The 23,028-nt window shown below is 45.3% G+C and overlaps 1 long non-coding RNA gene across 1 annotated transcript; it reads left to right on the forward strand.

The window, feature by feature from the left end:
• The first annotated feature begins 9,665 nt into the window (after positions 1-9,665).
• On the forward strand, positions 9,666-22,788 carry LOC122162156. The gene is made up of 3 exons (XR_006169436.1): positions 9,666-9,830; positions 20,348-20,584; positions 22,631-22,788. It is a non-coding gene; the product is annotated as an uncharacterized LOC122162156 (long non-coding RNA).
• The last annotated feature ends 240 nt before the right edge of the window (positions 22,789-23,028 follow it).

Genomic DNA, 23,028 nt, shown 5'->3' on the forward strand with positions numbered 1-23,028 from the left:
TTATCTGAGCAATATTTTCAGTGAAGGGAGATGTGCTGAGATGTTTCTGTTAGGGAGCACCTGAAGCTGGAGTCAGCTGCACGTTACTGTGTGTGAGACTGAACGCTGAAGACTGAGTGCTCAGTTTTAATTCCCTTGCCTAATTTCTGTCTGTAGACATTGCATTTTTGCTGTGCTTTGAATGCTCCTGGATCATAGCTTGATCGAACTTTACTATCACTGGCCTTCAAGTTCTCAAGTTACTTAGAACCATTGTGGGGAAATATTGCTGGCTGGAGCAAGCCAGAGCATCCAAACTAAGTTTCTGCTGTGTCTTGCCCTGGGGAGCAGTCTTTCTCTGTTAAATGATTGAGGAGAAATTCTGGCTGCTTGCCCTTGATCCCTAGAGCAGCATGATGTGATATTCACCCTGTGAAATCCTGGCTTGCTGAAGTGGTAAAAACATCCCTGTTGACATCCAGGGTTTCACCTGCAGCCCCCCCACTGACTGAGCATGACATTTTTTGTACCAGCCTGTGCTGGGCTTGTTAAAAGCAAAGCCACAAGGCAGACGTCTGGCACTGTGCCTCCTAGGTAACGTCATGGACTGTGATTCTTGAAAGCTGCTCCATGCACAGGAAAGAATTTGATATTGTACAAACAAGACAGCCACATAGTGTTATGGTTAACTTACGTGCTCTGCTTCCCGGTGAATGCGCTATTCAGCTGAGATGCATCCCTCTTGGTTTGCATGCCAGCAGTGTTCAGCTGACATCATGGTTGTACGAAGGTAACAGCAAATAGGAGCTACATTAAGCAGTTCGTTCTTTTTCTTCTAGTATTTCACCTTGTCATCTTCAACCCGCTGTTTTGTATAGAATATGTTGAATAGAAGCCTGCTGGGATTTTATTTTTGTATATTAGTTGAAGGCAGAGAACAAGTCTGAGAGATGCTGGGCCTATGGCTGTGAGGCTAAACCAGGCTGCCATCATCTGTAACTTTCCATCGGGCTGCCATTGTACAGGAGGTAGAAGCAGGATCCAGCTTGGAGCTTCTCATGCTATGAGACCTCTGTGGTCATCTCGACTAAAGATGCCTGATGAATTGATCTCATTGAAGAAAGACTTGTGCACGTCCCAGCTGCTGGGGAGGAAGCAGCTCCCTGTGCAGCCGGGGATGCTTTCTGTACTCTGGACTGGGAATACACTGTCTGGGTACCAGCAGTTGGGTATAGATTGAAACTCTGCACTGGAATACAAGAAGCGTCTGGACTGTGTTCTCAGGCATTCAGTCTGATTTTTGGGTGGTGCTGGTGGAGCCAGGAGTTGGACTCTGTGATCCTTATGGGTCCCTCCCAACATGGGGGTTCTGAACTGAGCAGGGTTTTGGACTGACAGTGAGTTTAAAAAGAAGTATTAACTTAAGAATGCCACTAAGCCTCTCTGGTTTGGCTAATGGAGACATTCCTTTTCTGTCTTCCTTGTAAATCAGAGTGAAAACTTATTTGCCAGGCCTCCTACTCAAATGTTCCCAGTGAATGCTAGGCTAGGGAGTTGAGGATCTTGATGTTATTCCTCAGAACTCTCCTGGGTGCCCAAGCCAAGAGAGCAGAATTCAAGAGCAAACTCTGTCTCTTGTATTCACAAGATATGAATACAGGAAAACTGAGTAGTATTTCTTCAGTGGGAAATCGATTCTATAAAATATTCAATTTATCCAACTCTAAAATACTGAAACAGTTACCTCCAGATACACGTTCATAGTTTTAGTGCTGAATACTCTTGGATGGGAGAGAGGATAAAGGTGCAAACCTGAGTAGATGGGAAGGTCTTAGGGTCAGTGTTTGAATCTACTCCTCAAAGGTGACACAGGGGGTTGTTCTAAGAAAATCAAGGGAAGTGCTTCACAGAATGAATGACTTAATTTTATGTGATTTTTTTTTTTCAGTGTCTTGGTGAACTGCCATGCTCACTGTTGCTTTAAAAATGGACGTACTCCTTCCCTTCTTGTTCATCAGTGTAAATGCTAGAGCCTTAACCACAAGCCTTGTTTTAATTAGGTCTACTCCAAACAGCAGATAAACATGCATGCTGTATGGAATCACGGACTGCCAAGGATGCCATCAAATGATTGAAAAGGAACATTTACAAACCAATAAAACCTGTTATTAGGGGATTATTAATGAAAGGCCTGCAAACAAAATACAGCTATATCCCCTCTCCCCCCCAATGGTTGAGGTTATTTTAAAAAAAAAAAGCTCCTCTTTTTTTTCTTGTTAGACTTCACAGAAAGATAAATACCATATCGTTCCTCCAAAGGAAGTGCCTGAAGAAGCAGTCAGCATCAGATGGGTCAGTTCTTTCAGACCTGCTGGTTTTGCAATAGCTCCTGTCATGTGTCTGTCCACCCCTGCCATTTTGCACAGATGTGGTGAATTTCAGCCTGCTCTGATTAGCACCAGGCCTGGTGAGAAGCTGTGGAGAAGGAATTCAGGAGTGCAGGAATGGAGACAGATAATTCATGCTGTTATTTGGTTTTGGCTAGCTAAGACAAACTTTCACAGAGCTGGAAAATATGACTTGCCACTTAAGGGTTTCATTCAACAAGTGGAAGTGAATAACTGGGAGATAGGAACTAGTCTGCCTTGACGGCTTTTGGGCCCTGTAACCAGCAGCTTGCCTTTCCTGTTGTCTTTGTCTGCCTTGCTGAATATTAAGGCTCTGGTGTGCTGAGCACTGAACCAACAATGTGAGAGCAGTGACCCTCACAGCTTTGCTGTGTTTTGCTGCTGGGAAGTCACAGCTCCTTGCAGAGCATCACTGCTGTTTGTCCTTCCCCAGCAACTTCAGCTCCTTATCCAAAGCAATTGGTGTTATTTCCCAGTGAATCAGTAAGTTGGTGAAGCCTGGTCTGTGTGTTCTAGAGAACTTTTTGTACCTTTGGCTGGATATGGCACTGCCTGAAGAGCAAGGCTCTGTTTTGTTTGCCATAGAAAGAGCTGGGAGCACAGCGCCTTCTTAACTTGCTGAAGATCTTGCTCTTGAGAACACCAGGTTCTACATCAGGGAGCAACAGAAGGATAAAGGTAAGAAATGTCAGTAAAAGGGAGGAGGATAGAGAAGCTCTTAGAGGGGAGCTGCTTTTTCCCTAAGCCCTCCCAACAGGGAAGTAGCAATGTGTAAAAGAGAGCCCACATCTCACAAGGGTCCACCTGTGTCCTTGCTAGCTCACAGTCTGAGTTACAAGGTCACCCTAGACCCCTTGTTTGTGGTGTTTATCATCTATTTTGAAACAGCAGGACTAAGAGTTCAAATCCTCTTTGCTTGCTGGTGCTGTGGAAGGACAGGTCATGCTGTGCAGTGCTGACTGTGCAAGAGTGAGGTGATGCTCTCTCCCAAGCTGGTGGGTTGCAGGCAGGTTGGAGCTGCTTGGCAGCAGCCTGTGGGCTGGAAGAGATACTCAAAGGAGAAAGGCATAGAGGGGCCAGTTTGGGGAAGAGGAAAGGCAAGGCCAAAGTACCTGGGGTGGAGGAGGCACAGTGTTATCCATTGAGATCTAACTCACTTCTTCAGCAGCAGGCCCTGCAGCTCTCAGTATTGTTTCTGATCTGATGCTGACCATGAGCTCAGACAGCTGGTAGAAAATGGATGATGCAGAAACAGCATAATTGGGGTTGGAAGAAGTAAAAGGCTTGGCTTCTTCCACAGCAAATGTTTCCGGGAATTGCTGTGGAAAAAAAAACTCAGCTGGAGTTTGAGTGCAGCTGGGAGCAGAGACACTGCCAGTTCTTTCCTCCTCACTGTCACTGCAGAGGAAAGCAAGGAATGCATTTAATGGGATTTTCACACGATGCAATTACATCTTTGGTGAAGCGTGGAAGGCAGATGCATTACTGATGTCTTACATCCTATGCAGATTGCCCCTCAGGGCAGCATTCTGATTGCTCTCTGCAATCCAGCTGCAGTTTTCTCTAAATGAACACCTAGTCTAGGGAAAGCAAGGACCAGCTGCTCTAATGAATGGGGCACCAATCTGGTGTGGCACAGGTACGGCTTACATAAGGACCTGCATAGGAGCAATGGGAAATTCACCCTAAATATGGGGAAACATGGCAATAAATAAGATTTGCTGACTTCGTGCCCTTGCTGTCTGGTGTGTTGCATAGTACTTCAAGTGCTTCTCAGCCAGCATGTATGTGCTGTGTCACCAGAGCTGTTCATCTTCTGCAAATACCTGCAAAACTTCTTCCTGCGTGTTGTTGAGCTGGTGTTTGTAGAGTACTGTGTTCACCAGCAAAGTAGATTGCAATGCATAGACAACAAGCTGAACACTAAACAGATCCTCGAGTCCTTCTGTTCAGGAGCTGCCTCACTTCAGAAGGAGTGGTCAGATTGCAATGCTTCTCATGTTGTACCCTTAGAATTCTTGCATCTGATGTCATGTGCACCCACATGGCTGCTTAGGAAGAGGCTGTTTTTAAGGGTCTGGATGCAGCTGCAGCAGAAGAGGCCCCAGACCCCAACAGCCTGGCTTTGTCCTTTGCTGGACCCAATAAGGCAACCTGAGAGCAAAGGATTTACCTCTGTTGCTCAGGGTCTCCACTAAAGGCCCTGCTGGAGATGGCAGCATCTCCCCTGCAAAGATGGAGGGGGGGCTTTTGCAGAGGAGATGTTGTCCCTTCAGACTGATATTCTCTGTGCCCAAGAGACTGGGAGATCTTAACCTTGCTCTTTCAGTGTATGCGTGTTTAAGATGCATGCTGGGGCTTTTGAGCAGTGCAGGGAACAGGGGATGTGTGTCTGACATGGTGGAAGATGGAGGCAGAGGGATCATAGTTTGGGAATGGCTTCCTGCTTGCTTATTCTTACGATGCCTTTTGGCTTAACTGGAGGGATTGCTACCTTCTGAAGTGAGCAGAGGGGGAGATGAGAGTGCAGGCTGTGTCCTCTGAGAAGGGGCAATACTTCAACAAATGGCCTTCACCCTTTCTTGATTGTGTAAGATGAGCAGGGCAGCTGTGCTGTAGTTTCCAATATCAACCCATTCTACACATTGAAAGCTTTCTTATGTTGAATTCTTGTGGTCTGCCTGTAAAACTGTGTCACCTTGGGCAACATTCTAGTGAGTGAAGCAGCTTGGATGGAATTGGTCTGTGTAACAAGAAGAGTTGTCTAGGAGGAAGTAACTGCACCATTAAGGATGAAGATAAATAGATCAGTGGGGTTCACAGTTTTACATTGCAGTCATACGTGTTGAAAGAGAAAAATACCAGTGGAGAATGCACCATTTGATCAGTCTGTTTCCCAAACACGGTTCTTTTAAGAAGTATTATTTGAAAACCTCTACAGTCAGTAAATGAAAACAAAAAACAAACCCAAATTGATATCTTTTTATTTTCTTCTAATTGTCTGACTGCTTTGGGTAAAAGTAAATCTGTATCTGTTTTGGTCAGAATAAACGTTTCCAACTGGAGTGGGGACAAATGGAACATTTTGACCCATCCTAACAGCAGTGTCCCACTCAACTGTACGTGGTAGTTTGTAAGAATAATCTTTAAGAGTTCAGGCTATGAGAAACATCTGCTTTCCTGTACATCATGAAACACTGCAGCATTTGGAAATGGGGGATGTGTGCCATGCTTATCTCAGCCACCATAGAGCATGGGCTCCACGGTTTAGACTGTGGGATTTAAATTACGGTGTGGATATATTATGCAGTCCCACGTAATGCAATTTGGTGATGCCACAGTGATCTCTTTTCCTTAGTTGGAACTGCGCCACGTTTGCCGTGTGTGGCCAAACATCAAATGCATCTGAATAAGCAGAATAATCGTTTCCAGACTAAACAGATTTCAAATTTGTTTAAGATGTTGAGTGAGGTTAATGGCTGGGAGATGTCTCTTCTGTTCTGTTAAGGTACTGTGATGTGTCCCTGCCAATGTAGATCTCTGTTGAGGTCTAAAAGTTCCAAATCCTCTGGACTGTACTGAAGTATTGCTTCGAGTGCAGTAACTGTTGGTTGAAGGCATTCTGTCACATTCTGAGCATCTACAAGCATTAATAGTTATGTCTTTGCAGTGGCCTCTGGAGAAAAAGGTTATAACCATTATTGTTCTTTTTCAGATGGGAAAGCTGGATCATGAGTAGACAATCCTGATCTTTTTGACTTGGGGGAAGCTGATGGTGGAACCAGAGCAAAGCAGAGACTTGGCAATAGTTGAGCTCATTGCAAGGTCCTTGATTCTTTAGCAAAACCATTTGGTATTAATGATCAAGGAGAAAGTCATCCTGACAACGCACTCCTTGCTTGTTCTTGATTTCTGTGCCTTTTGCATTTAATACTCCAAATTGCCAACTCGGGAGCATCTGCAATTACAGTTTTGGAGCTGGAGCACATACGCACAGCACACACATTATGTGGGACCTTGCTCATTGTGTCTCATGATGGTATGTCTACACCAAAGCTATTGAGGATGCCTATGCTTGTAGGGTCTCTTGCAGATGTTCCGCGCTGACAGAGCTATACATCCTGGCCCAGAGATGTGATGCTTGGCACAAGCTCAGCTCACATTATGGAATGGGTACAGAAGTATGGCCTGCCCGCCTACATACATGCTTTTTTGCTAATTTGACTGTTTTCTTGCTGGCTACGTTTCTGGTGGTTCTGGAAAGAGTTTATAATGCATCTGCGGTCCTTAAAGATTGCCTGGCTTCCTGTTTCTCTAGAGCTAGGGCTGTTATTAAATATAGCCTCCCACCAAATTCCAGTGACTAATCGCACACAAGCCTGAGTCCCAAACCAGCCGTGACTCAGATACCAAGGAGCCTCTGTGAGTAATGCTGCAGGAAGGGCCAACACGCTTCTTTCCTAGCCTTTCACAGGCAGTGGGAATGCTGAATAAGAGCAGACTAAATAGCAAGGATGATCCTTCAGCCAAAAAAAAGAAAGGTACCTGCAGTCTCTAGATGTTGTCTAGTGCTAATGCTGAGCTTTCAGGTGGCCCCAGCTGAAGCACAGTGAGTGTGCTGAGCACAGATGCCTTAAAGACCTGGGGCAGAACAACTTTTCGGTGGGCTGTCAGCTGGTTGACAGGGCAGCAGCAGAAGTTTCCACTATGAAAACGTCCTCCAGTTTAACCAGGCATTCAAGCACCTGGCAGAGGAGAGGCCAGGGTGATGCTGTTTGTTTAAACGGTGGTTGGAACATCCACCTGGAGCCGAGCTTTAGATGAGACTTAAGGGTCTTAGACTGAAGTTCTTTACAACTGAGCTTTGCTTTCCCCTTCTAAAGCCACTTATCTTGAATGACACTGTAGTTGGCCCGTTCAACCTGAGTCCACAGCATTTCTGCTTGCTGCAAATGCTTTTGAATGCTCCAATGTTTATTTTCTCTGATTGTCTATAGATAGTAAAAGACACATAGGTGAGAACGACTTAATTCAAAACCATTTGAATGCAAGAATGAGATTTTTAGAGTTTGTGGCAAGTTGCTGCGTTAATGAGCACAAGGAGTAACAACAATTAGCTTTCCAAAGCAACTGCAACCATTATGTTTCTTCCTTTTTATTTTGAGTCCTCCTTGTCAGTATCTTCATCTAGAAAATGCTTTCTTCTGAGAAATGTCTTCTGGCTTTTCAGAACTCAAAGTTTTAGAACAGAAAATAACAATAATAATAAACCTTTGTTTTATATTTCAGGATTTTCTTTAAGTAGATGCTGTCTTGAAAGCCTTAATTTAACACCATGTTCAGAGCTGAAGCTGGATGTGTAACTTCATGCTATGCTTATGAAGTCACAAAAGCATCTGGAAAACCTTAACGTAAAGCTTTCTATCATCCAGGCTTAATTTAAGTGTTAAGACTAAATCACTTTATGGGTTGTCAGTTGTGAATGTTAACTGTGTAGTTCTCAGTGCCTTGTTGGTGCTCTCACAATTGAATTGCAGCCATCGTGGGTATCATACAAATAAACTAGGGAGCAATCCCTGTGCAATGAGAATAGGTTTGTATGTTCAGTGTGGATTTCCAGGCACCCTCATCTTTTTACTACTCTCCTTTATCTTGTTGTAGTCTTCAACTTTGGAAAAACTGCAGTCTGTAGAGAATTTAAGGAAAACTTCCCTCTCTCCTTTCACAGACATCAGCGTGGTGGGGCAGATGCAGAATAGCACAGCTGTGCAGTCCCAAATGACTCATTTGCCACTGACTCGTCATTGTTTTAAATTACTTCTAGATAGTGGAAGGCAATAATCAATTGATAGTAATAAAACCTGAGACACCACCTGTTGTGCATTGTCCCAGGGTGAAGAGCTTCCCCCTGGCTCTATCTCTATTGCTGCTAAACCACCCGTTAGTTTATGGAATGGTGTATGATGTGGTGTATTAATGACTTGCCTTTATCATTTACCATTCCCCAGTCTTTCTCTTCGGTACAGTTGTCTTTTATGAAACTTTATTATGGTTTTTAAGCACTGTTTTTGGTGTCTGATATCTGGTTATACCTGCTCTGTTATAACTTGCCCAGCATGATGTCTCCAGCAGCAGCTATGAGAGGACACCACGAGCCAAAGCTCAGGTTGGTATATTTGATGCTTCCCCCTTGTCTCCTGATAACCAGCAATTTTTAGTTCAGGAACTGTTAGGATTAGATGTGATATCTGTGTATCACAAAGTATCAAACAGCTGTGCTGACAGCTACAGCTCGATCATTGCGTTGCTTGAGGTGATAATCAGTATGTTTTTATCAGTATAATTGTGCTTTCTGTGTTGCTTGGGTAGGAGAGCACTATTCTGGGAGAAACTGTTCCATGAAGCAGCAGCACTGTTGGCCATTCATCTCCAGGTACATACATACTTTTTTACTACTGTATCTCTGCCTGAGAATTTGTATTAGATATCACAAATACCCTTAGGAGAGAATATATTTCTGGGCTAAATAGGGAGGAAAAAAAAAAGATAAAGTTGATTTAGGTTTCTGATTAGTGTGATTTAATTCTATTTTCCCAGACAGCAGGGTCACAGCTGCTTAGTCCATGGTGGGAATTTACCCCCCTGTAGGTATTTCCAAGGAAGCCCTTGAAGTGAATTACTTGAAATGATGCGATGAAAAAGGAATGTGATAGCTACAACATTTATTTCTTCCTGCTTGCAAGGCCAAAAGAAACTGGAAAAGAGAGAATGCAAGCAAATGTACTGGAGTGTAACCCTAGTTGGATAGTAACTATATTCTTTATGTTGGGAAGCTTTCTGCTATCTGTGTGCTTCAGGATTGCCAGCAATATCTCATGTTCCCTGCATGTGCAAGCCATCCACTGCATTCGGTCTGGTGAATGAGATCCTCAGTAATCACTAGAGACAGACAGTAATGAAATGGTGTCAGTGTACACCAGCTCATCTTTGTATCTGCAGTTAGTCTCTGCTTCTGTTTCTTCTCTGAATCAGTGCTGGAATTGCTAGTCAGTGTAGGAGCTAATTAGCAGCACAAAACAGTTGCTTGGAGCAGTTATTTTCTCACTTTGCTGCTAGCATTGGAGAAGGTTGTGTTTTCTGCATTATCCAAGTAGCTCACAGTTTTGGAGTGTTTCAGCTTCTTGCAAATCAGATAAACAGTGGTGTAACTTTCTGTCTTCAGTTGTGCTCTGCAGGGAAAAGAGATCTTCAAACAGAACAAATACTTCCTAACAAGATGGGAAGCAACCTGGGATGCCTTCCAAAGATCACTGCCTGCAATTGAAGCCAGCTAATGACTGGAGGAGAGTTCCCAATATCCCCAAATCCCCTCATTAACCTTGGCTTGAGGGGGGAATTGCTGGACTGTAACAAGCAACAAGGACCCCAGCTTAGAATCTTCTGGTAAGCAGTACCTGTGAAGCTGCTGTGGGAGGATGGCTCGTATCTGAGCTGAAAGCAGGTCAGAAACAGGCAGAGCAGGACCCAGCAGCAGCCCCGTGGATGGCCTGGAGGAAGCAACTGAAAGCAAACCTTGGTTCTGTGCTGTTTCCAAGGATTGGCTAGGTCACCTCATCTGTTGATTTATGTGTCTCTTGAATAGTCTGCTCATCTGTTTGCATGAGGGGACTAACTGCCTTGGGATGAGAGCTGGAGAGTGCTTTTGGAAAAATAGGGGATAAGCATAAGCTGGATGAGGATAGTGCTGTCCCCCTGGCCTGGCAGATTTGTGCTATTGTGTGGGGTTGTTTTTTTTTCTCCATTAAGAGGAGAAATTGATTATATTATTTGGAGAGGTATTCCTTGGAAAAAAAAAATCGTGATTTACTTACCAAACATGCACACAATGTCCTGTTGCTATGATCTCAAGAGAAACAAACAGTTTCCTTGGTTAGAAATCTCCAGCTCTTCAGCAAGCTGTGCCCCTAAAGCTCTGTCTCTCTCCTTATACAGACATGCCTCCCACTTCTTCCCTTAGGTGCTCAGAAGACAAGTTGCCCTGCCTTTATCTAGGTCTGCGACTATCTGTGATCTCAGAATTGGTTGTTACCACCTTCTAAAGCAACTGTGTTTATGTCATGGGAAGACAGTGTTTTAGACCTGGAGTAAAATATTCCTACTGTTCTTTATTTTTGACTCTTCAGACTACGTACAGCGCTTTTCACGAGATGGTAGATTCTTCACCCTTTGTTGATTTTAGAATAATATCAAAAGATAGTCGTGGTGAAGGATAATTGGATTAATAACAGTGTTTGGTAGGATAATGTGGTGGTTCCTGCTGGCCTTATTTTCTGAGTTTATAGCTGGAGGACAGGCAGTGCCAAGACTGTGGAGGCAAGTAGCAAAGAGTGGAAGACAAGAAGAACATGGCACCAAACTGTGAGAGAGGCTATCCTACAGCAGGATTGGGGTAATGTTTCCAGGTAGAACCACATGTGCTGTCCACCGTGCCTCGGAGCACCATCATTGTGCAACTGATGTTCAGTGAAATGATGGTGTGAAGCTGGACCTTGCTCATTTCTCTTCTAAGGTCTGATAATGGTGAGAAATTCTATGCCGGCCACATCTCTCCTGGGGATTTCTTGGCTGTTTGTGTAATCCCTTCTTTGCTGGACCAGCTGATCTCCAGCAACATGGGGCTTTCCCTTCCTAGGGTGGCTACTGTTTGCTCTAGGATTTTTCAGCATATTTAGGCAGCAATGAGTCTGCTGCTTGCCTGGAAAGCTCTGATCTATTCTGTGCATACAAAGAGTTTGAATGGCATGCAGGCATCCCCCTGAGAGAGCTGGATTTCACTGAGCAGCCAGTAGCCATTGCAGGTCTGTCAGATGCTTCCTGAAATCTTTCACTAACAGAGGAAACCTCTAATGCATTTGAACTCTGCCTTGGGATAGGAAAGAAGCATAAATCCAAATAATGATGGCTATATATCTTTAAATCCCACAAAGCATAGGTTGCAACTGATTTGTATTCTGTGGTGTATATTTCTATTGCAGCCTTGCCTGAGCTGCAATGGAAGGAATATTGCTTTGTTATATTTACATTCACTTCTGTCAAATCAAGTGGGAATGCATTTGGGTCCCATACAACAGGTCAGCAGAGAGATGACTGAGTGACCAAGGTTTTACTCCCAGCTGAGTCAGTCACCCTGCCCAACTCACAGTGTATACAGTGTCTGTGGAAAGACTGATTTGTGCTGCCTTACTGGGAATTTGTTCCATGTTGCAAAATGGTGTTCTGGTGGCTTCACTTGTCTGCTGGGCGTTGTGATGTGAGCTGGGCCTTCAGCACTTCCAGTGTATGATGAGGAACAAGCAGTTTCTATCCTGATAATGTGATCTCTCTCTCTGTCCCCATCAGCAGTTGTCACGAACCATTTTTCCAAACTTCCCAGCATCGTCTGGATGGCATAGGAAATAGCTCCTTTACTGCTTGATAGGCCAGGGGGCCATTGGGCATGTTTAGCTGAGCCCAGCTCTTAGAGAAAGAAGCGACTTCCATTTCTCTGCTTTTGGGTCTGATTCCTGAGTCCCAACTGGAAAAATCACAGTCATAGAATTGTTCAGGTTGGAAAAATCCTCTAAGATCCCCAAGTCCAACCCCTGACCATGACCTCAGTGCCTCTTCATGGTTCTGGAACATCTCATGGAATGGTGACCCCACCACCTCCCCAGGCAGCCTGTTCCAATGTCTCACCACTCTTCCTGAGAAGAAATGCTTCCTAATATTTAACCTGAACCCCTCCCCTGACACAACCTGAGGCCACCAGCTCTTGTCCTGTCACTGTTGCCTGGGAGAAGAGTCTGACCCCTGCCTCACTACAACCTCCTCAAAAAGAAGTACAGTCAATTAGAATGGTTCTGTGTCCTCTGCATCATCTGGCTTGGCAAGATACTGAAGCTTTATTGGAAACTCCACTGAAGCCAACTTTAAGTTCTCCATTTCCTGAATGTACGACTGCAAAGACTGCAGCTGCTGAAGCAGGCAGAACACAGCTACATCTCCCTGTCCGTCTCCTGGCTCTGCATCTCTGTGTGGTAAAAATAGCCATATTTTACATCTATGGGAAGCATTAAGGATATAATCTCTTTGGAGTTCCTTTCAGCCAAGAGTAAGGAGATATGAAGAATTTGGCTGCTGTCCTCTGCTCCTGCACCACCCAGCCACCAATCATGGCTAATGCAACTCAGTGGCTACTGTATTTTTCATGGCCCTTCTGACAGTATGAGATTAGCAGGAACACAGCTGCTTCATACCCAGGCACGTGTCTGTCTTTCCCTGGCCAATCCCTTGATGATGTGTGGCTGTCGTGTTAAAGAGGGAAGGTAAAACTTATTTATAGGCAGTCTGAGCAGCACGTTATTCAAGGTCAGGTTGCCGGCCCATCTGATATTATTTAAGGGGTTAGATATCGCCAGTAAATGAAAATAAATACTGTTAATGTCCCTTCTGATCAGTGGAATTTAGCTGCTCTTCAGTTGATGTTTGGTTTTACAGCACAAGATACACTGGCTCTCAAGGGTCATGGCTTTAAGTGCTGGGAAAGCACCAATCTTGGGATTATGGTGATGCAAGCAGAAATAGGAGGCTAGCAAAACCAGCAGAGGGCCTTCACTTCTGTTACTTACCCTGAGTCTCTGTTAAATAGCCCTGCAGAAAACAGGGGCAAGGAGACAGTGCAGCAGTGTTAACATCAAGGGTTCCTCTTTTACCACAGTAGAGCCTTCTTTCCTCCTCATCTCAGCAGTCTCCGGAGAATTCTCTTTGCTGAAAAGAAATTGCATTCTCTTTCCTGTCTGTCTTGAGCCATTTGCTTTTGGCATTAACCGTCAAGCCCTGAATCACTCTTTGGGGATGTGTGCTGGAAAGCTGGTGGGAACTGATTGCATATCAGCAGCTGAGATGCAATACTTGGCTTTGCTCTTCTTGGGAATCACAGTGTACAGACCTGGACACCATCATGCACATAGCGTAAGAGACCAAGCACTCCTCGTGGGCTGAGTGCATCAAATCCTGGGGCATGAGGGAGATGAGAGGGAGAGATACTAACTCCTAAAGCTTTGGCTTCTTGCTCAGAGCAGAGAAAGGAATATAGAAAGAATGAATGTAGTTTGCTTTCCTTCGTCAATCAGAGCTGAAATTAACTATGGGGTATTTAACATTGAAGTGGAAGTGAGAGATGAGAAGCTGTAAGAGCAACTGGTTGAAAACTGTACCAAAGTCTTCTTCCCAAAGAGAAATGTGCAGGACTTCTTTGGTGTAAGGTCACTCCTCAGCAAGACCGCCAGGTGGGATGAAGATACAAGAGGCCAAGGCTTCTGACATCCTGCTGCAATGTGACAGAAAGAGGAGATGCCACAAGCAGGTGGGGAAAGCTGGCAGTGAAACAGGTCTCCCATCCAAACGTTACACTGCTTCCATTCTGGCTGCTCTGGGGTGTTTTGAGACTGTGAAACCAGAGCAGCACAGATGAGAAAATGAGGTAAAGCTCATAGTAACCATCTCAGAAATGTTCATGAAAGGGTCTTGTTTTCATCCCAGGTGAGAGAATGATCCCAAATATCCTTGATTCTTAGCTGATCCCAGCCCTTCATGGCATCTGGAAAGCCTTTAATCTAATGATACTGCTCTGAATCATTAGATGGATGATGCTAATTTAGTCTGCTCTCCAGGTCTGCTCAGCCTGTGTAGCTAGAAAGCTTATCCTGTCTCTGAATAATAAATTTTAAAAAACCACCTTCCCTAATAAATTTGTTAATAAAATGCATTTTATTTTTCTGACACAACAAGGTTTTTCCATGCGGTGAAAACTGAATCCAGAAAAACACAAGCAAGCACATCACAAGAATACAGATTAGTCAACAGTTAGAGCAGGCTCTTGGAGAAGGGCCTGGGATAAAGCAGCTTTTTATTTATTTAGCTATTTGTGATATGTTGGCTAATGATGTGCTAATAGCAGAGCTGTGTCTGTAATAACTGATTGGCTTTAAAATACCTCAGCAGGGCCAGGATCCTATTTGGGCTGAAGGGGCACTTGCAGTTTGCCAGTGAGGCAGACTTTGGGACTGTACCCAGCAGATCTGGGAAATCACAGCCATGGTCCAACAGAGCCCAGAAAGCACGTGCTTAATCCTACCCTTCCTCCAAAAAAACTTTATATATAGACAAAATGGAGCAGAAGGAATGTCGCTGCCATTGGAGAGAGGGGGAAAGGCTGAGTTGGCCAAGTCAGGCAGGAGGGCCATGTCAGCGCCAGGAGCTGAAATCACCCCTCCTGAGGACCATCTTTAATGTTACTGCCAGAAGAAGGCTTTTCTCTAACCAAGAGCTGGCCAGCCTGTGGTTCCTACCATGCAAGATCCCCCAGCTCAGTGAGCCCTGCCATTTGAATCACACTTCTCAGTGTTATCATTTCTGCTTATCTGCTCTCGGTCTGCTTTCTGGGTGGGTAAGCATCATCAGGGTAAAAGTCTGGGGATGGATTAGCATGAGAGGGCTTTTTTCTACTGGGATTCGAAAAGAAAAACAACACCAAAATGACCTTCTCTGAGGTTCTTTTTAACCTAAACTCCTGCCAGAGCTTAATGCTGTGGTGGAGAACAGGGTTGTGCAGTGTGGCCCAGAAGAAGCAGGCATTAACCCTGGGGCAGGCGGCGAGCAAGGCAGCCTCCTGCAATACAGCTCTGGAAAGCCTGGGAGAAGTGTATGAAATCTTGGCCCTAACAGCGGGCAGGAGGGATGCATTGACTGCTGATAAAACATCACCTCTCTGCTCCAGCTTTTGGGAACCGTCATCTCAGAGAAAGGAGCTGGTTTTACTGAGGCAAGTGCCCCTAGGAGCTTGAAGGGCTACTGGAAGCCTGCAGAGACAAGGTGAGCAAACAGGCTGAGCCAGTGCCGTTGTGTTTGGTGGTGGTGTCTTATCTGTGCCTTGTCCCAGGAAGCACATTAAGGAACAGCTTGAATGAGTGGAGACCTCTTCCCCTAAAGGCAGCCTGTTTCACAGGGGAGTGGGGCTCAGCAAAGCCGTGTGAACAGTGCTGCTGCATCAACTCAAGTCATAGTAGCTGGCTGTCAGCAGCTAGTAGGGATGCAGTCCCTGACTAGTTGTGTTTGCCCAATCCCTGACCTTTTAGGTCGGTGGGAAGAGTCCCAGGCAGTCAGCAGGCTTGAGAAAAAGCCCCAGATGACATCGGAAATCAAACTTTGAACCATTATTGCTGTTTGACTCATGGTTATGGGTATTTTATTGTCTGTGCAGCTGTTGGGAGAACTGGGGGTGGCTACTGGGAGATGACTGAATGCGTGTTACGTCCCTGAGGTGAAAGAGCTCTGCAGCAAGGCCTTGATGTTAATCCTAACGACCAGAAACTGACAGGCATTGCTATCTGGCAGGACTCTGCCTTAGCTCTGCTGTAAAATTCCTTTATGTATTTATGTAGAGATAGCACCCAGCCCTCCCAGTCTTACCTGAACAATGCAAAGAGATCTTTGCTCCTAGAGAGCTTACTGTTTGCAGAGGAAACTAGTCCAGCTATTTGTACTAAAAGTCACCCTACCCTTTGTGGTCAGGTCCCCTACCTTTTTTACAGAGAGAGGCACTCAGCTTCCCAAGACCTGTCCTCGAGACCCAGGGAAAGCTGAGACCCCAAATCTCCTTCAGGAGAAAGTACCTAAGAAAACACAGGGTCCCTTAAGTTATTTATTTACTTATTTATTTTTAGTCATCCTCTTGAGCTCCAGAATTACAGATCTGTTGGTCTCAAAGGCTCCTGGCAGTTGTGGAAGTTCCTGCTTTCAGGTGGGTGCTGTTAGCAGCAAGGGGAGATGCCTGGCCAGGCTGAGGCTGCATGCAGCTGCAGGCTCCTCTCTTCCCAGCTCTGCTTCCAAGAGGGGTCAGAGGCAGAGCAGCAACCGAAGTGCCAGGGAAAACTTTCAGAGGTGATAGCTGTAGTTCTCTTCTATCTGCAAAGCTCAAAATGGAGAGAGACCAAAAAAAAGTCTGAAGCTCCACAGTGATTATAATAATAATAATAATCCCCAAATCCCTCATAGTCAGTCTCATCTTACCCCACCCTTTATTTTCTTCTTCTCCAGCAGGAAAACGTTTTCCCAGTGTTATTGGCATCCTTCTCTTGACAGCCTCCAGTGCAGGAGTTGTGCTGGGGGTCAGGCAGAGAGATAGCACAAAGGTCTGGGCAGCCAATCCAAGTCATCACTCTGCCAGAGATTTTTCCACGAGGCTCTTTTAAACTCCTTTCTGTCTCAGTTCTCCAGCAGTTAAATGGGGTAGGACTTCACGCAAAGCCATCGCTTGAGCTTGAGGGGAGCTCCTCCAATGTACGTTGGACATGCATTGCTGCGCAGCACCAGTTAGCCAGGTACGTTTGCAAAAAACACAGGGCAGTCTCTGCTTGGAGAGGGAGGTCCCTGAAGCCAGTCTGTGTGCACACTGAGCAGCTGGGTCCCTCTGGACCGCTGGGCTCTCCCTGGCAGAGCTGGACATATGACTTGGAACAGGTGTTACAGATTTGGGTGCTTTTTCTTGTTTTTTTTTCTTTCCCCTCAAGCGGGGCAAGAGCATCTGGCCTGTCATGCTCTGAGGTCATTTAATGTTTTCCAGGAGTGCCAGGAAATAGAAAATATTTCTGCAGTGTAGAACGTGTAGAGCAAACAGATCTATATACATGTGCAAGAAAGCTGACCAGGGTGTAGTATTTTATGAAGTATTACAGTGAAGTGGTTCCCAGCACTTTAGCCTTAGGAAGCTGTGCAGCTGTTTCCAGCTGTCAAGCACTTGGGGAGATGCTTTGTGTTTGCACGACAAAGGCAAAAACAGCATACCATCTGCATGACTGTTTTCTTGCGTGCCATGCTGGGGTATCTTCCTGTATCTCTCCAATAAGGTTAGGACTTCCTCTGCCTGCAGCCGGGGGGTAACAGAGGCGTTACCTTGTTGCTCAAACCCATCTCTGACCTGGGGAAAGCAATGTTTTTGGCTGCAGCTCGAAAACTCCAATGAAAGCTTGATGGAGCCAGTGGGAACCTTTCCACAAAGTGCTCGAAGGTTTGCCTTGGATTTAATTTGTACTCTGCAAACCTGGCTCAAGGCCAGCGGAATGACTCTTGCTTTGTGACATGCACACTGTCCCTTTGAGAAGTGTTCCAGAGCTTAGCGAGAGTTTGCCTCCAGACAGGAAGCAAGACCCTTATACTCCATGGAATACGTCATCCCTAGCTCAGCTGGTCTATCATGGAATCCTAGAATGGCCTGAGTTGAAAAGGACCACATGATCATCTCCTTCTAACCCCTGCTGTGTGCAGGTCACCAACCAGCAGCCCAGGCTGCCCAGAGCCACATCCAGCCTGGCCTTGAATGCCTGCAGGGATGGGGCATCCACAGCCTCCTTGGGCAACCTGTTCCAATGCATCACTGCCTATTGCAAGATCTGCTTAATCTGCTACTCAAGAACCTGCAGTAATTTAACATTACCACCCATATGCCAGTTATTGGATGCATCTGGATTATTATGGCACTATGGAGCTTCAACACTCCTTGAGGCTGAGCACTGAATAGAGCAAAAAGAGCCCCGTCCTAATGTAATTATGTAAAACAATGAAGTGTGATTCTGTTAATCCTACTGTCTTATATATGGGGGATGTGGGAAAGGAGAGAACTGTTTTCCAAAAGTTGTACAGAGACAAAGCTGCCTCAGCACTCCCACATTATAGCACCAGAGCCCCCAGTAGGTGCCAGTTGAGTTTCCCATTCCATCTTGCTGCAGGTTTCCATAGATTCCAGTGTTTTATAATGACATGACCTGGAAAGCTCTTTTAGTAGCAACTCCTCTGTCATGATATATAAAGATTGTGGCACTGAGGAAACAGAAGTTGTCCTCCCTTTGGAAACTTGTGGTGTCTTCACCTGTAGCATCACAGGAGGTGAATCGATATGATCCTGTATAAGATTTTCTCAACTGCTCCATGCTATCCAGAATTCACAGAATCACAGAATTGTAGGGGTTGGAAGGGACCTCCAGAGATCATCGAGTCCAACCCCCCTGCCAAAGCAGGTTCCCTACACCAGGTATTTGTATTTTCAGAAGGCTATCCCAAGAGATGATGAATATGTGCACCACCTTCAGTTTTGCTCAGAGGCAGCAGCATGCCAGAACTATTCTAGGCTTAAAATCAAACCTGAGACAAAATGCTTGAAGAGATGGTTGTCTCATGGATGGTCCTACTGAGGTAGAGGAGTGCATCTTTGTATCACATGCATGACCAGCACTTCAGCTCATCCAAAGGATTGCCTGACTTCCCCCTCCAGCAAACTTCTTTAGTCCACCTGGGTGAAACTGGGTAAAGCAGGGAGGACAGGACTGCCAGACTGCAATGCCTGGATACTCATGGTGTGCCAGAGCAGAGATCTGCTGCAGTGGAGTCTGGCTTGAAGCTGAAGCTGCCACTTCTGCCTGCCCTGGAGTGTGCCTTGGTCCTATGTTAGTAATGAGGGTGTGTTATTCAGTAGATCACAGCACAGCTAACGCTTCAGGACAGATTTATATGTATGGTGATTGGAGACAGACTGTCCTGCAGCGTGATTTGTTTGGGTTTACTGATTTCAAAGTGTTCTAATTGCCTTTTAAATAGCTACTCCTTTATTCCAGGAAATCTGCCTTAGGCTTTCCCAGTTTAAATTCCAGATTCCCACGGAAATCCAGGAGTCGGGGGACCTTTCAGGCTGATGCTTAAACTCTGTGATGGCTTGGCTTTTTCTAGACGTTTTAGATGCAAATCGAGTGCTACAGAAAATGTTACTGTAAGAGATCTTAGGATTCACCTTTAAGTTTGTTTACAGGCTGAAAAACGTGGTTTAGCCCTTAGTCACATTGCAGTTACTCAGGCTGAAAACAGCCTGTTAGGACAGCACACAGCTTGCCAGGGGTCTGCTTTATTCAGACCTCACCTATCATGTGTTGGAGTTAGGCTGGTTCCATTCATTAAGTAGCTTTCAGCATTCTTTGAGCTTTCTAGGGAAATAAGAAAAAAAGTTTCTTGTTACAAGTTCCTGTAACCAAATATAGTTCTAAATCCTACACTATGAATATTTTTGATGTGCTGTTCAAAGCAAATTCATCCAAGCAGGATGCTGTTAATGAAACTCAGGAGAAACAAGAGGTCAAGTGACAGGAGTAAATAAGGTTTCAGTCTCTTTGGAGCTCCTAGTCAGAGCCAAGAAGAATTTAAGCTGATGAAAAGCCTGGTTTTCACTTTGGAGGATGCACTTTGAACCAGAAAGAGCTGCTTTGTTCTAATGGATTACACAAATCTAATGGATTACACAAAGATCCACATCTTTCTGCTGCTTCCAAATCTATCCAGGGTCAGCTGGTATTTCTTTATTTTCTATCAAAAGAAGTAAACCCCAAACCAGCATACTTAACCTCTTAGTGGCCTTGAGATCTGTGACAGCCAGTCCATCCCTGGAGGTGTTCAAGGGCCATGGGGATGCGGCGCTGAGGGGGGGAAGTGGGCAGTGGGCATGGTGGGGATGGGCTGGGGTTGGATTGGGGGTCTTAGAGGTCTTTTCCAACCTGAATGATTCCACGACGTTAGCGTTTTGGTAACGGAACAATTTATAATGTGAGATATCATAGTTTATGCTTTCCACCCAGTGAGAACTTGAGTTGTACAGTGTTGGAGAAGGCGGCGGTGACACAAACCCTCTTGTCTGAGCAGCAGAAAAACTCAGCATATTTAAAAGAACTCAAAGTTCTTTCTCAAGTCTATCTGTTTTCACCTGATAGTCTTTTGAGAGAGCACGCAGGTGTGCTGTATGGCACTTGTGGATTCATAGCAGAGGGGAATTTGTCAGTCTATATGTAAGGCCTGGACTCTTTTTTGTTTTAATGTTTCTAAAGGTTCCTGCAAAACTTCTGAATGCAATCCAAGGTATTTAATTCCCTCTGTAGCCTCGTGGTGAAGTGAGATGTTCTGGAAGCAGTTGGTGAGAGCTTCACCTCCTCTACCAGTAGGAAAACTTTGGAGGCACAGCTGGAGGATTGGGCAATACCTACCAGGGAGGTAACATCTCCAGTGGAAAAGAGGACACGGCTTTAAAACACCTACAGCTGGCTTCCACACCCCCCTGACCTGCAGTAAGTAACCTTCCTTTTTCTCCTGTCTTCTGCTGTCTCAGAGAAGCAGCTCATCCCCAAGGCCACATTTTGCTATTGATATATGCAAACTCAACTTAATGATTCCCCCAGCACTGTGGTCACGTCTGCAGTCATGTCACTAACGTAACCACATCAAGCTTTTGTCAGGCAATTTTTGCTATATTAGAACAATGCTACTTGCTGTGCTTAAGACTATTCTCATATAACCAAAATGGCTGAACAATTGGCAATAATGTTCAGTATGTATTATCCTTCAGGATTAAATTCAGCCAGACTGCAATGCTAGTTGCCCAAATCGCTTTATTTCCTCCCACTCTGGAAAGAGAAAAAGAATAGCTTTCTGTTTATACGTTAGGAAGATTAACACAGATTTGATTTTTGTGGGCAAAACCTCCCACGAATAATGCATAATGCTATGGCTAGTGATCAAGCAAGCCATGGCCTGGGGCAGCAGGCTGTGGATCTGACCAAAATGGCCAGGACTAGGTTGCTGGTGGCAAGAGGGCAGAATGTGGTGCTCCCACCCATGCTTTTCCCAGGAGACAAAGTAAGCAGCGAACTTCCTTGTCTGTGTAGCTCTCCATCATGTCTCTGGTGCTGCATCATTGGTCAAGGGGTGGGAGGATGTGATTTGCTTAGCCTGTTGGAAATCTCCAAGCTGCTCTTGCAGAGGGACAGCTCTGGTTTCAGGGGCAAGGGCCAGCAAGTGGGCATATAGCCTGGGGAAAGGGTTGGGTGGATGAGGATTTCTGTGTGTATCTGCTGATTTTTAGGGTAATGCAGATGCACGAATGGAATATCAAAGTATTGGCTGGAAATTGGCACTAAATTGTTCCAAAAAAATTGTTCAAAAGTAACGGTTTGGCTTTCTTGATAATGCTCTGTTGTTTTCCCAAACAGAACAAATTTGCTTAGTCCTGCACAAATTTATGAATGACTTTCTTCGACCCCCACATTCAGTGTTGCAGAGAAGCATGGGAGGGATATGGAACAAGAAATTGAGTTTGTGTTGGCTCGCGGAACTTCTATTTTCAGTGTTTCTGTTTGGTCCCCAAAGTCTTTTTGTTTCTGAACTTCTGAATTTTAGATTCCACATCTTTAATACACCCTTACTGTATCTCAGGAGAGCCATAACTTACAGTGAAATACAGAGGATAGGACAGTACTAATCATTGCTGGCACTGAGATCGGCGCAGTGGGCAGGAGCCATTCCATGGAAAAAAATTAAAACCCAGCTGGATGTATCTTAGGGGAAGCATTTCCTACTCCCTGCTTGTTAACTGGCATAGGAAACTTTCTGTGAGTGTTCTCCAGGCTTTGAAGTCTGAGCCTTTCTCAGGAAATGAAGCCACTTGGGTCTCCCTGTGAAGGTCTTCCTAGCTTAATGTACATTTATTTTCACATCTCCCTGTAGTCGGGGTGAGATTTGTCTCAAGTACCCATGAGCTCCTAAGAAATCTGTCACAGTGCCCAAGCTTGAATGCGCTGCTCCAGCCAGGGGGGGAGATGGCACCTCCAGGAGATGTTCCCTCTGAGCTGAAACAAGCAGAGGGAAGTGATAGGTTGATGTAGTAGTTGATGCTTTAGGCTTGTATGTACCTGGCTGTGGAGGAGCTGCTGGTGATTTGCAGAGGCTTGCCCTGGATAGCAGCAGACCAAGGCTATCTTTAGCTAAGGAACCTCTGGTTTTACAATCTGCTGGGTTTTTTTTGTTGTCCTTTTTCCCAGAGAGAGATCAGTGATATCACTTTCATCTGCACATGGCCCTGTGCTTTTAGCTGACTTTCCACCCACCCTTTCACTTAACTGGGATCACTCCAGCGTGCAGAACATTTTGTGTCTGACAGAATACTTGTGCCCCACATATTTGATACGGGAGTCCCACATGTGAGGTTCCTCTCTGGAGGAGCTGTTGCCTGCCTTTTGGGATGTCTGCCCTGTATATTTGGTAGCAGGCAGGAATTGACCCACTGGGCTGGGCTTCCTGCTTCTGCCAGGTTTTCACCAGCTGTATTTCTGTCCAAGTTTCAGGTCGGCACCACCAAGATGCCTGTCTGCCTTGGCTGATGAGGGTAGCTACATGCAAGGCAAGCTATCTGAACCCGACAGCAAAGACCACATTTCCCCTTAATGCACCATGCTGTGGGAAGTGTTTACTGTTGCTACTCTTACAGAGCAGAAAACCAGAGGTAAGAAAGCTGAGTGCAGCTGAAAACTTTATTTCTGATGGCACGTCCAGCCTCGTGGTTTGTTTCTCCATCTCTCGTTGCTCAATAACTTTGAGCTTCTCATCAGAGCAAGGGCCACCAGCAGCGATGGAGAGATGTGCTCACCTCTTGGCAAAGGTGCTTTCATATAGCCACAAGCCCAGAGCACAGCTGTAATGCTGCCTGCTGCTCCTGCCCATTGCCAATGTCTGGAAG

This window comes from Centrocercus urophasianus, unplaced genomic scaffold (genome assembly GCF_019232065.1).
Source record: "Centrocercus urophasianus isolate 14NV4802_14NV808 unplaced genomic scaffold, USGS_Curo_1.0 seq_20, whole genome shotgun sequence".
NCBI classification, from domain to species: domain Eukaryota; kingdom Metazoa; phylum Chordata; class Aves; order Galliformes; family Phasianidae; genus Centrocercus; species Centrocercus urophasianus.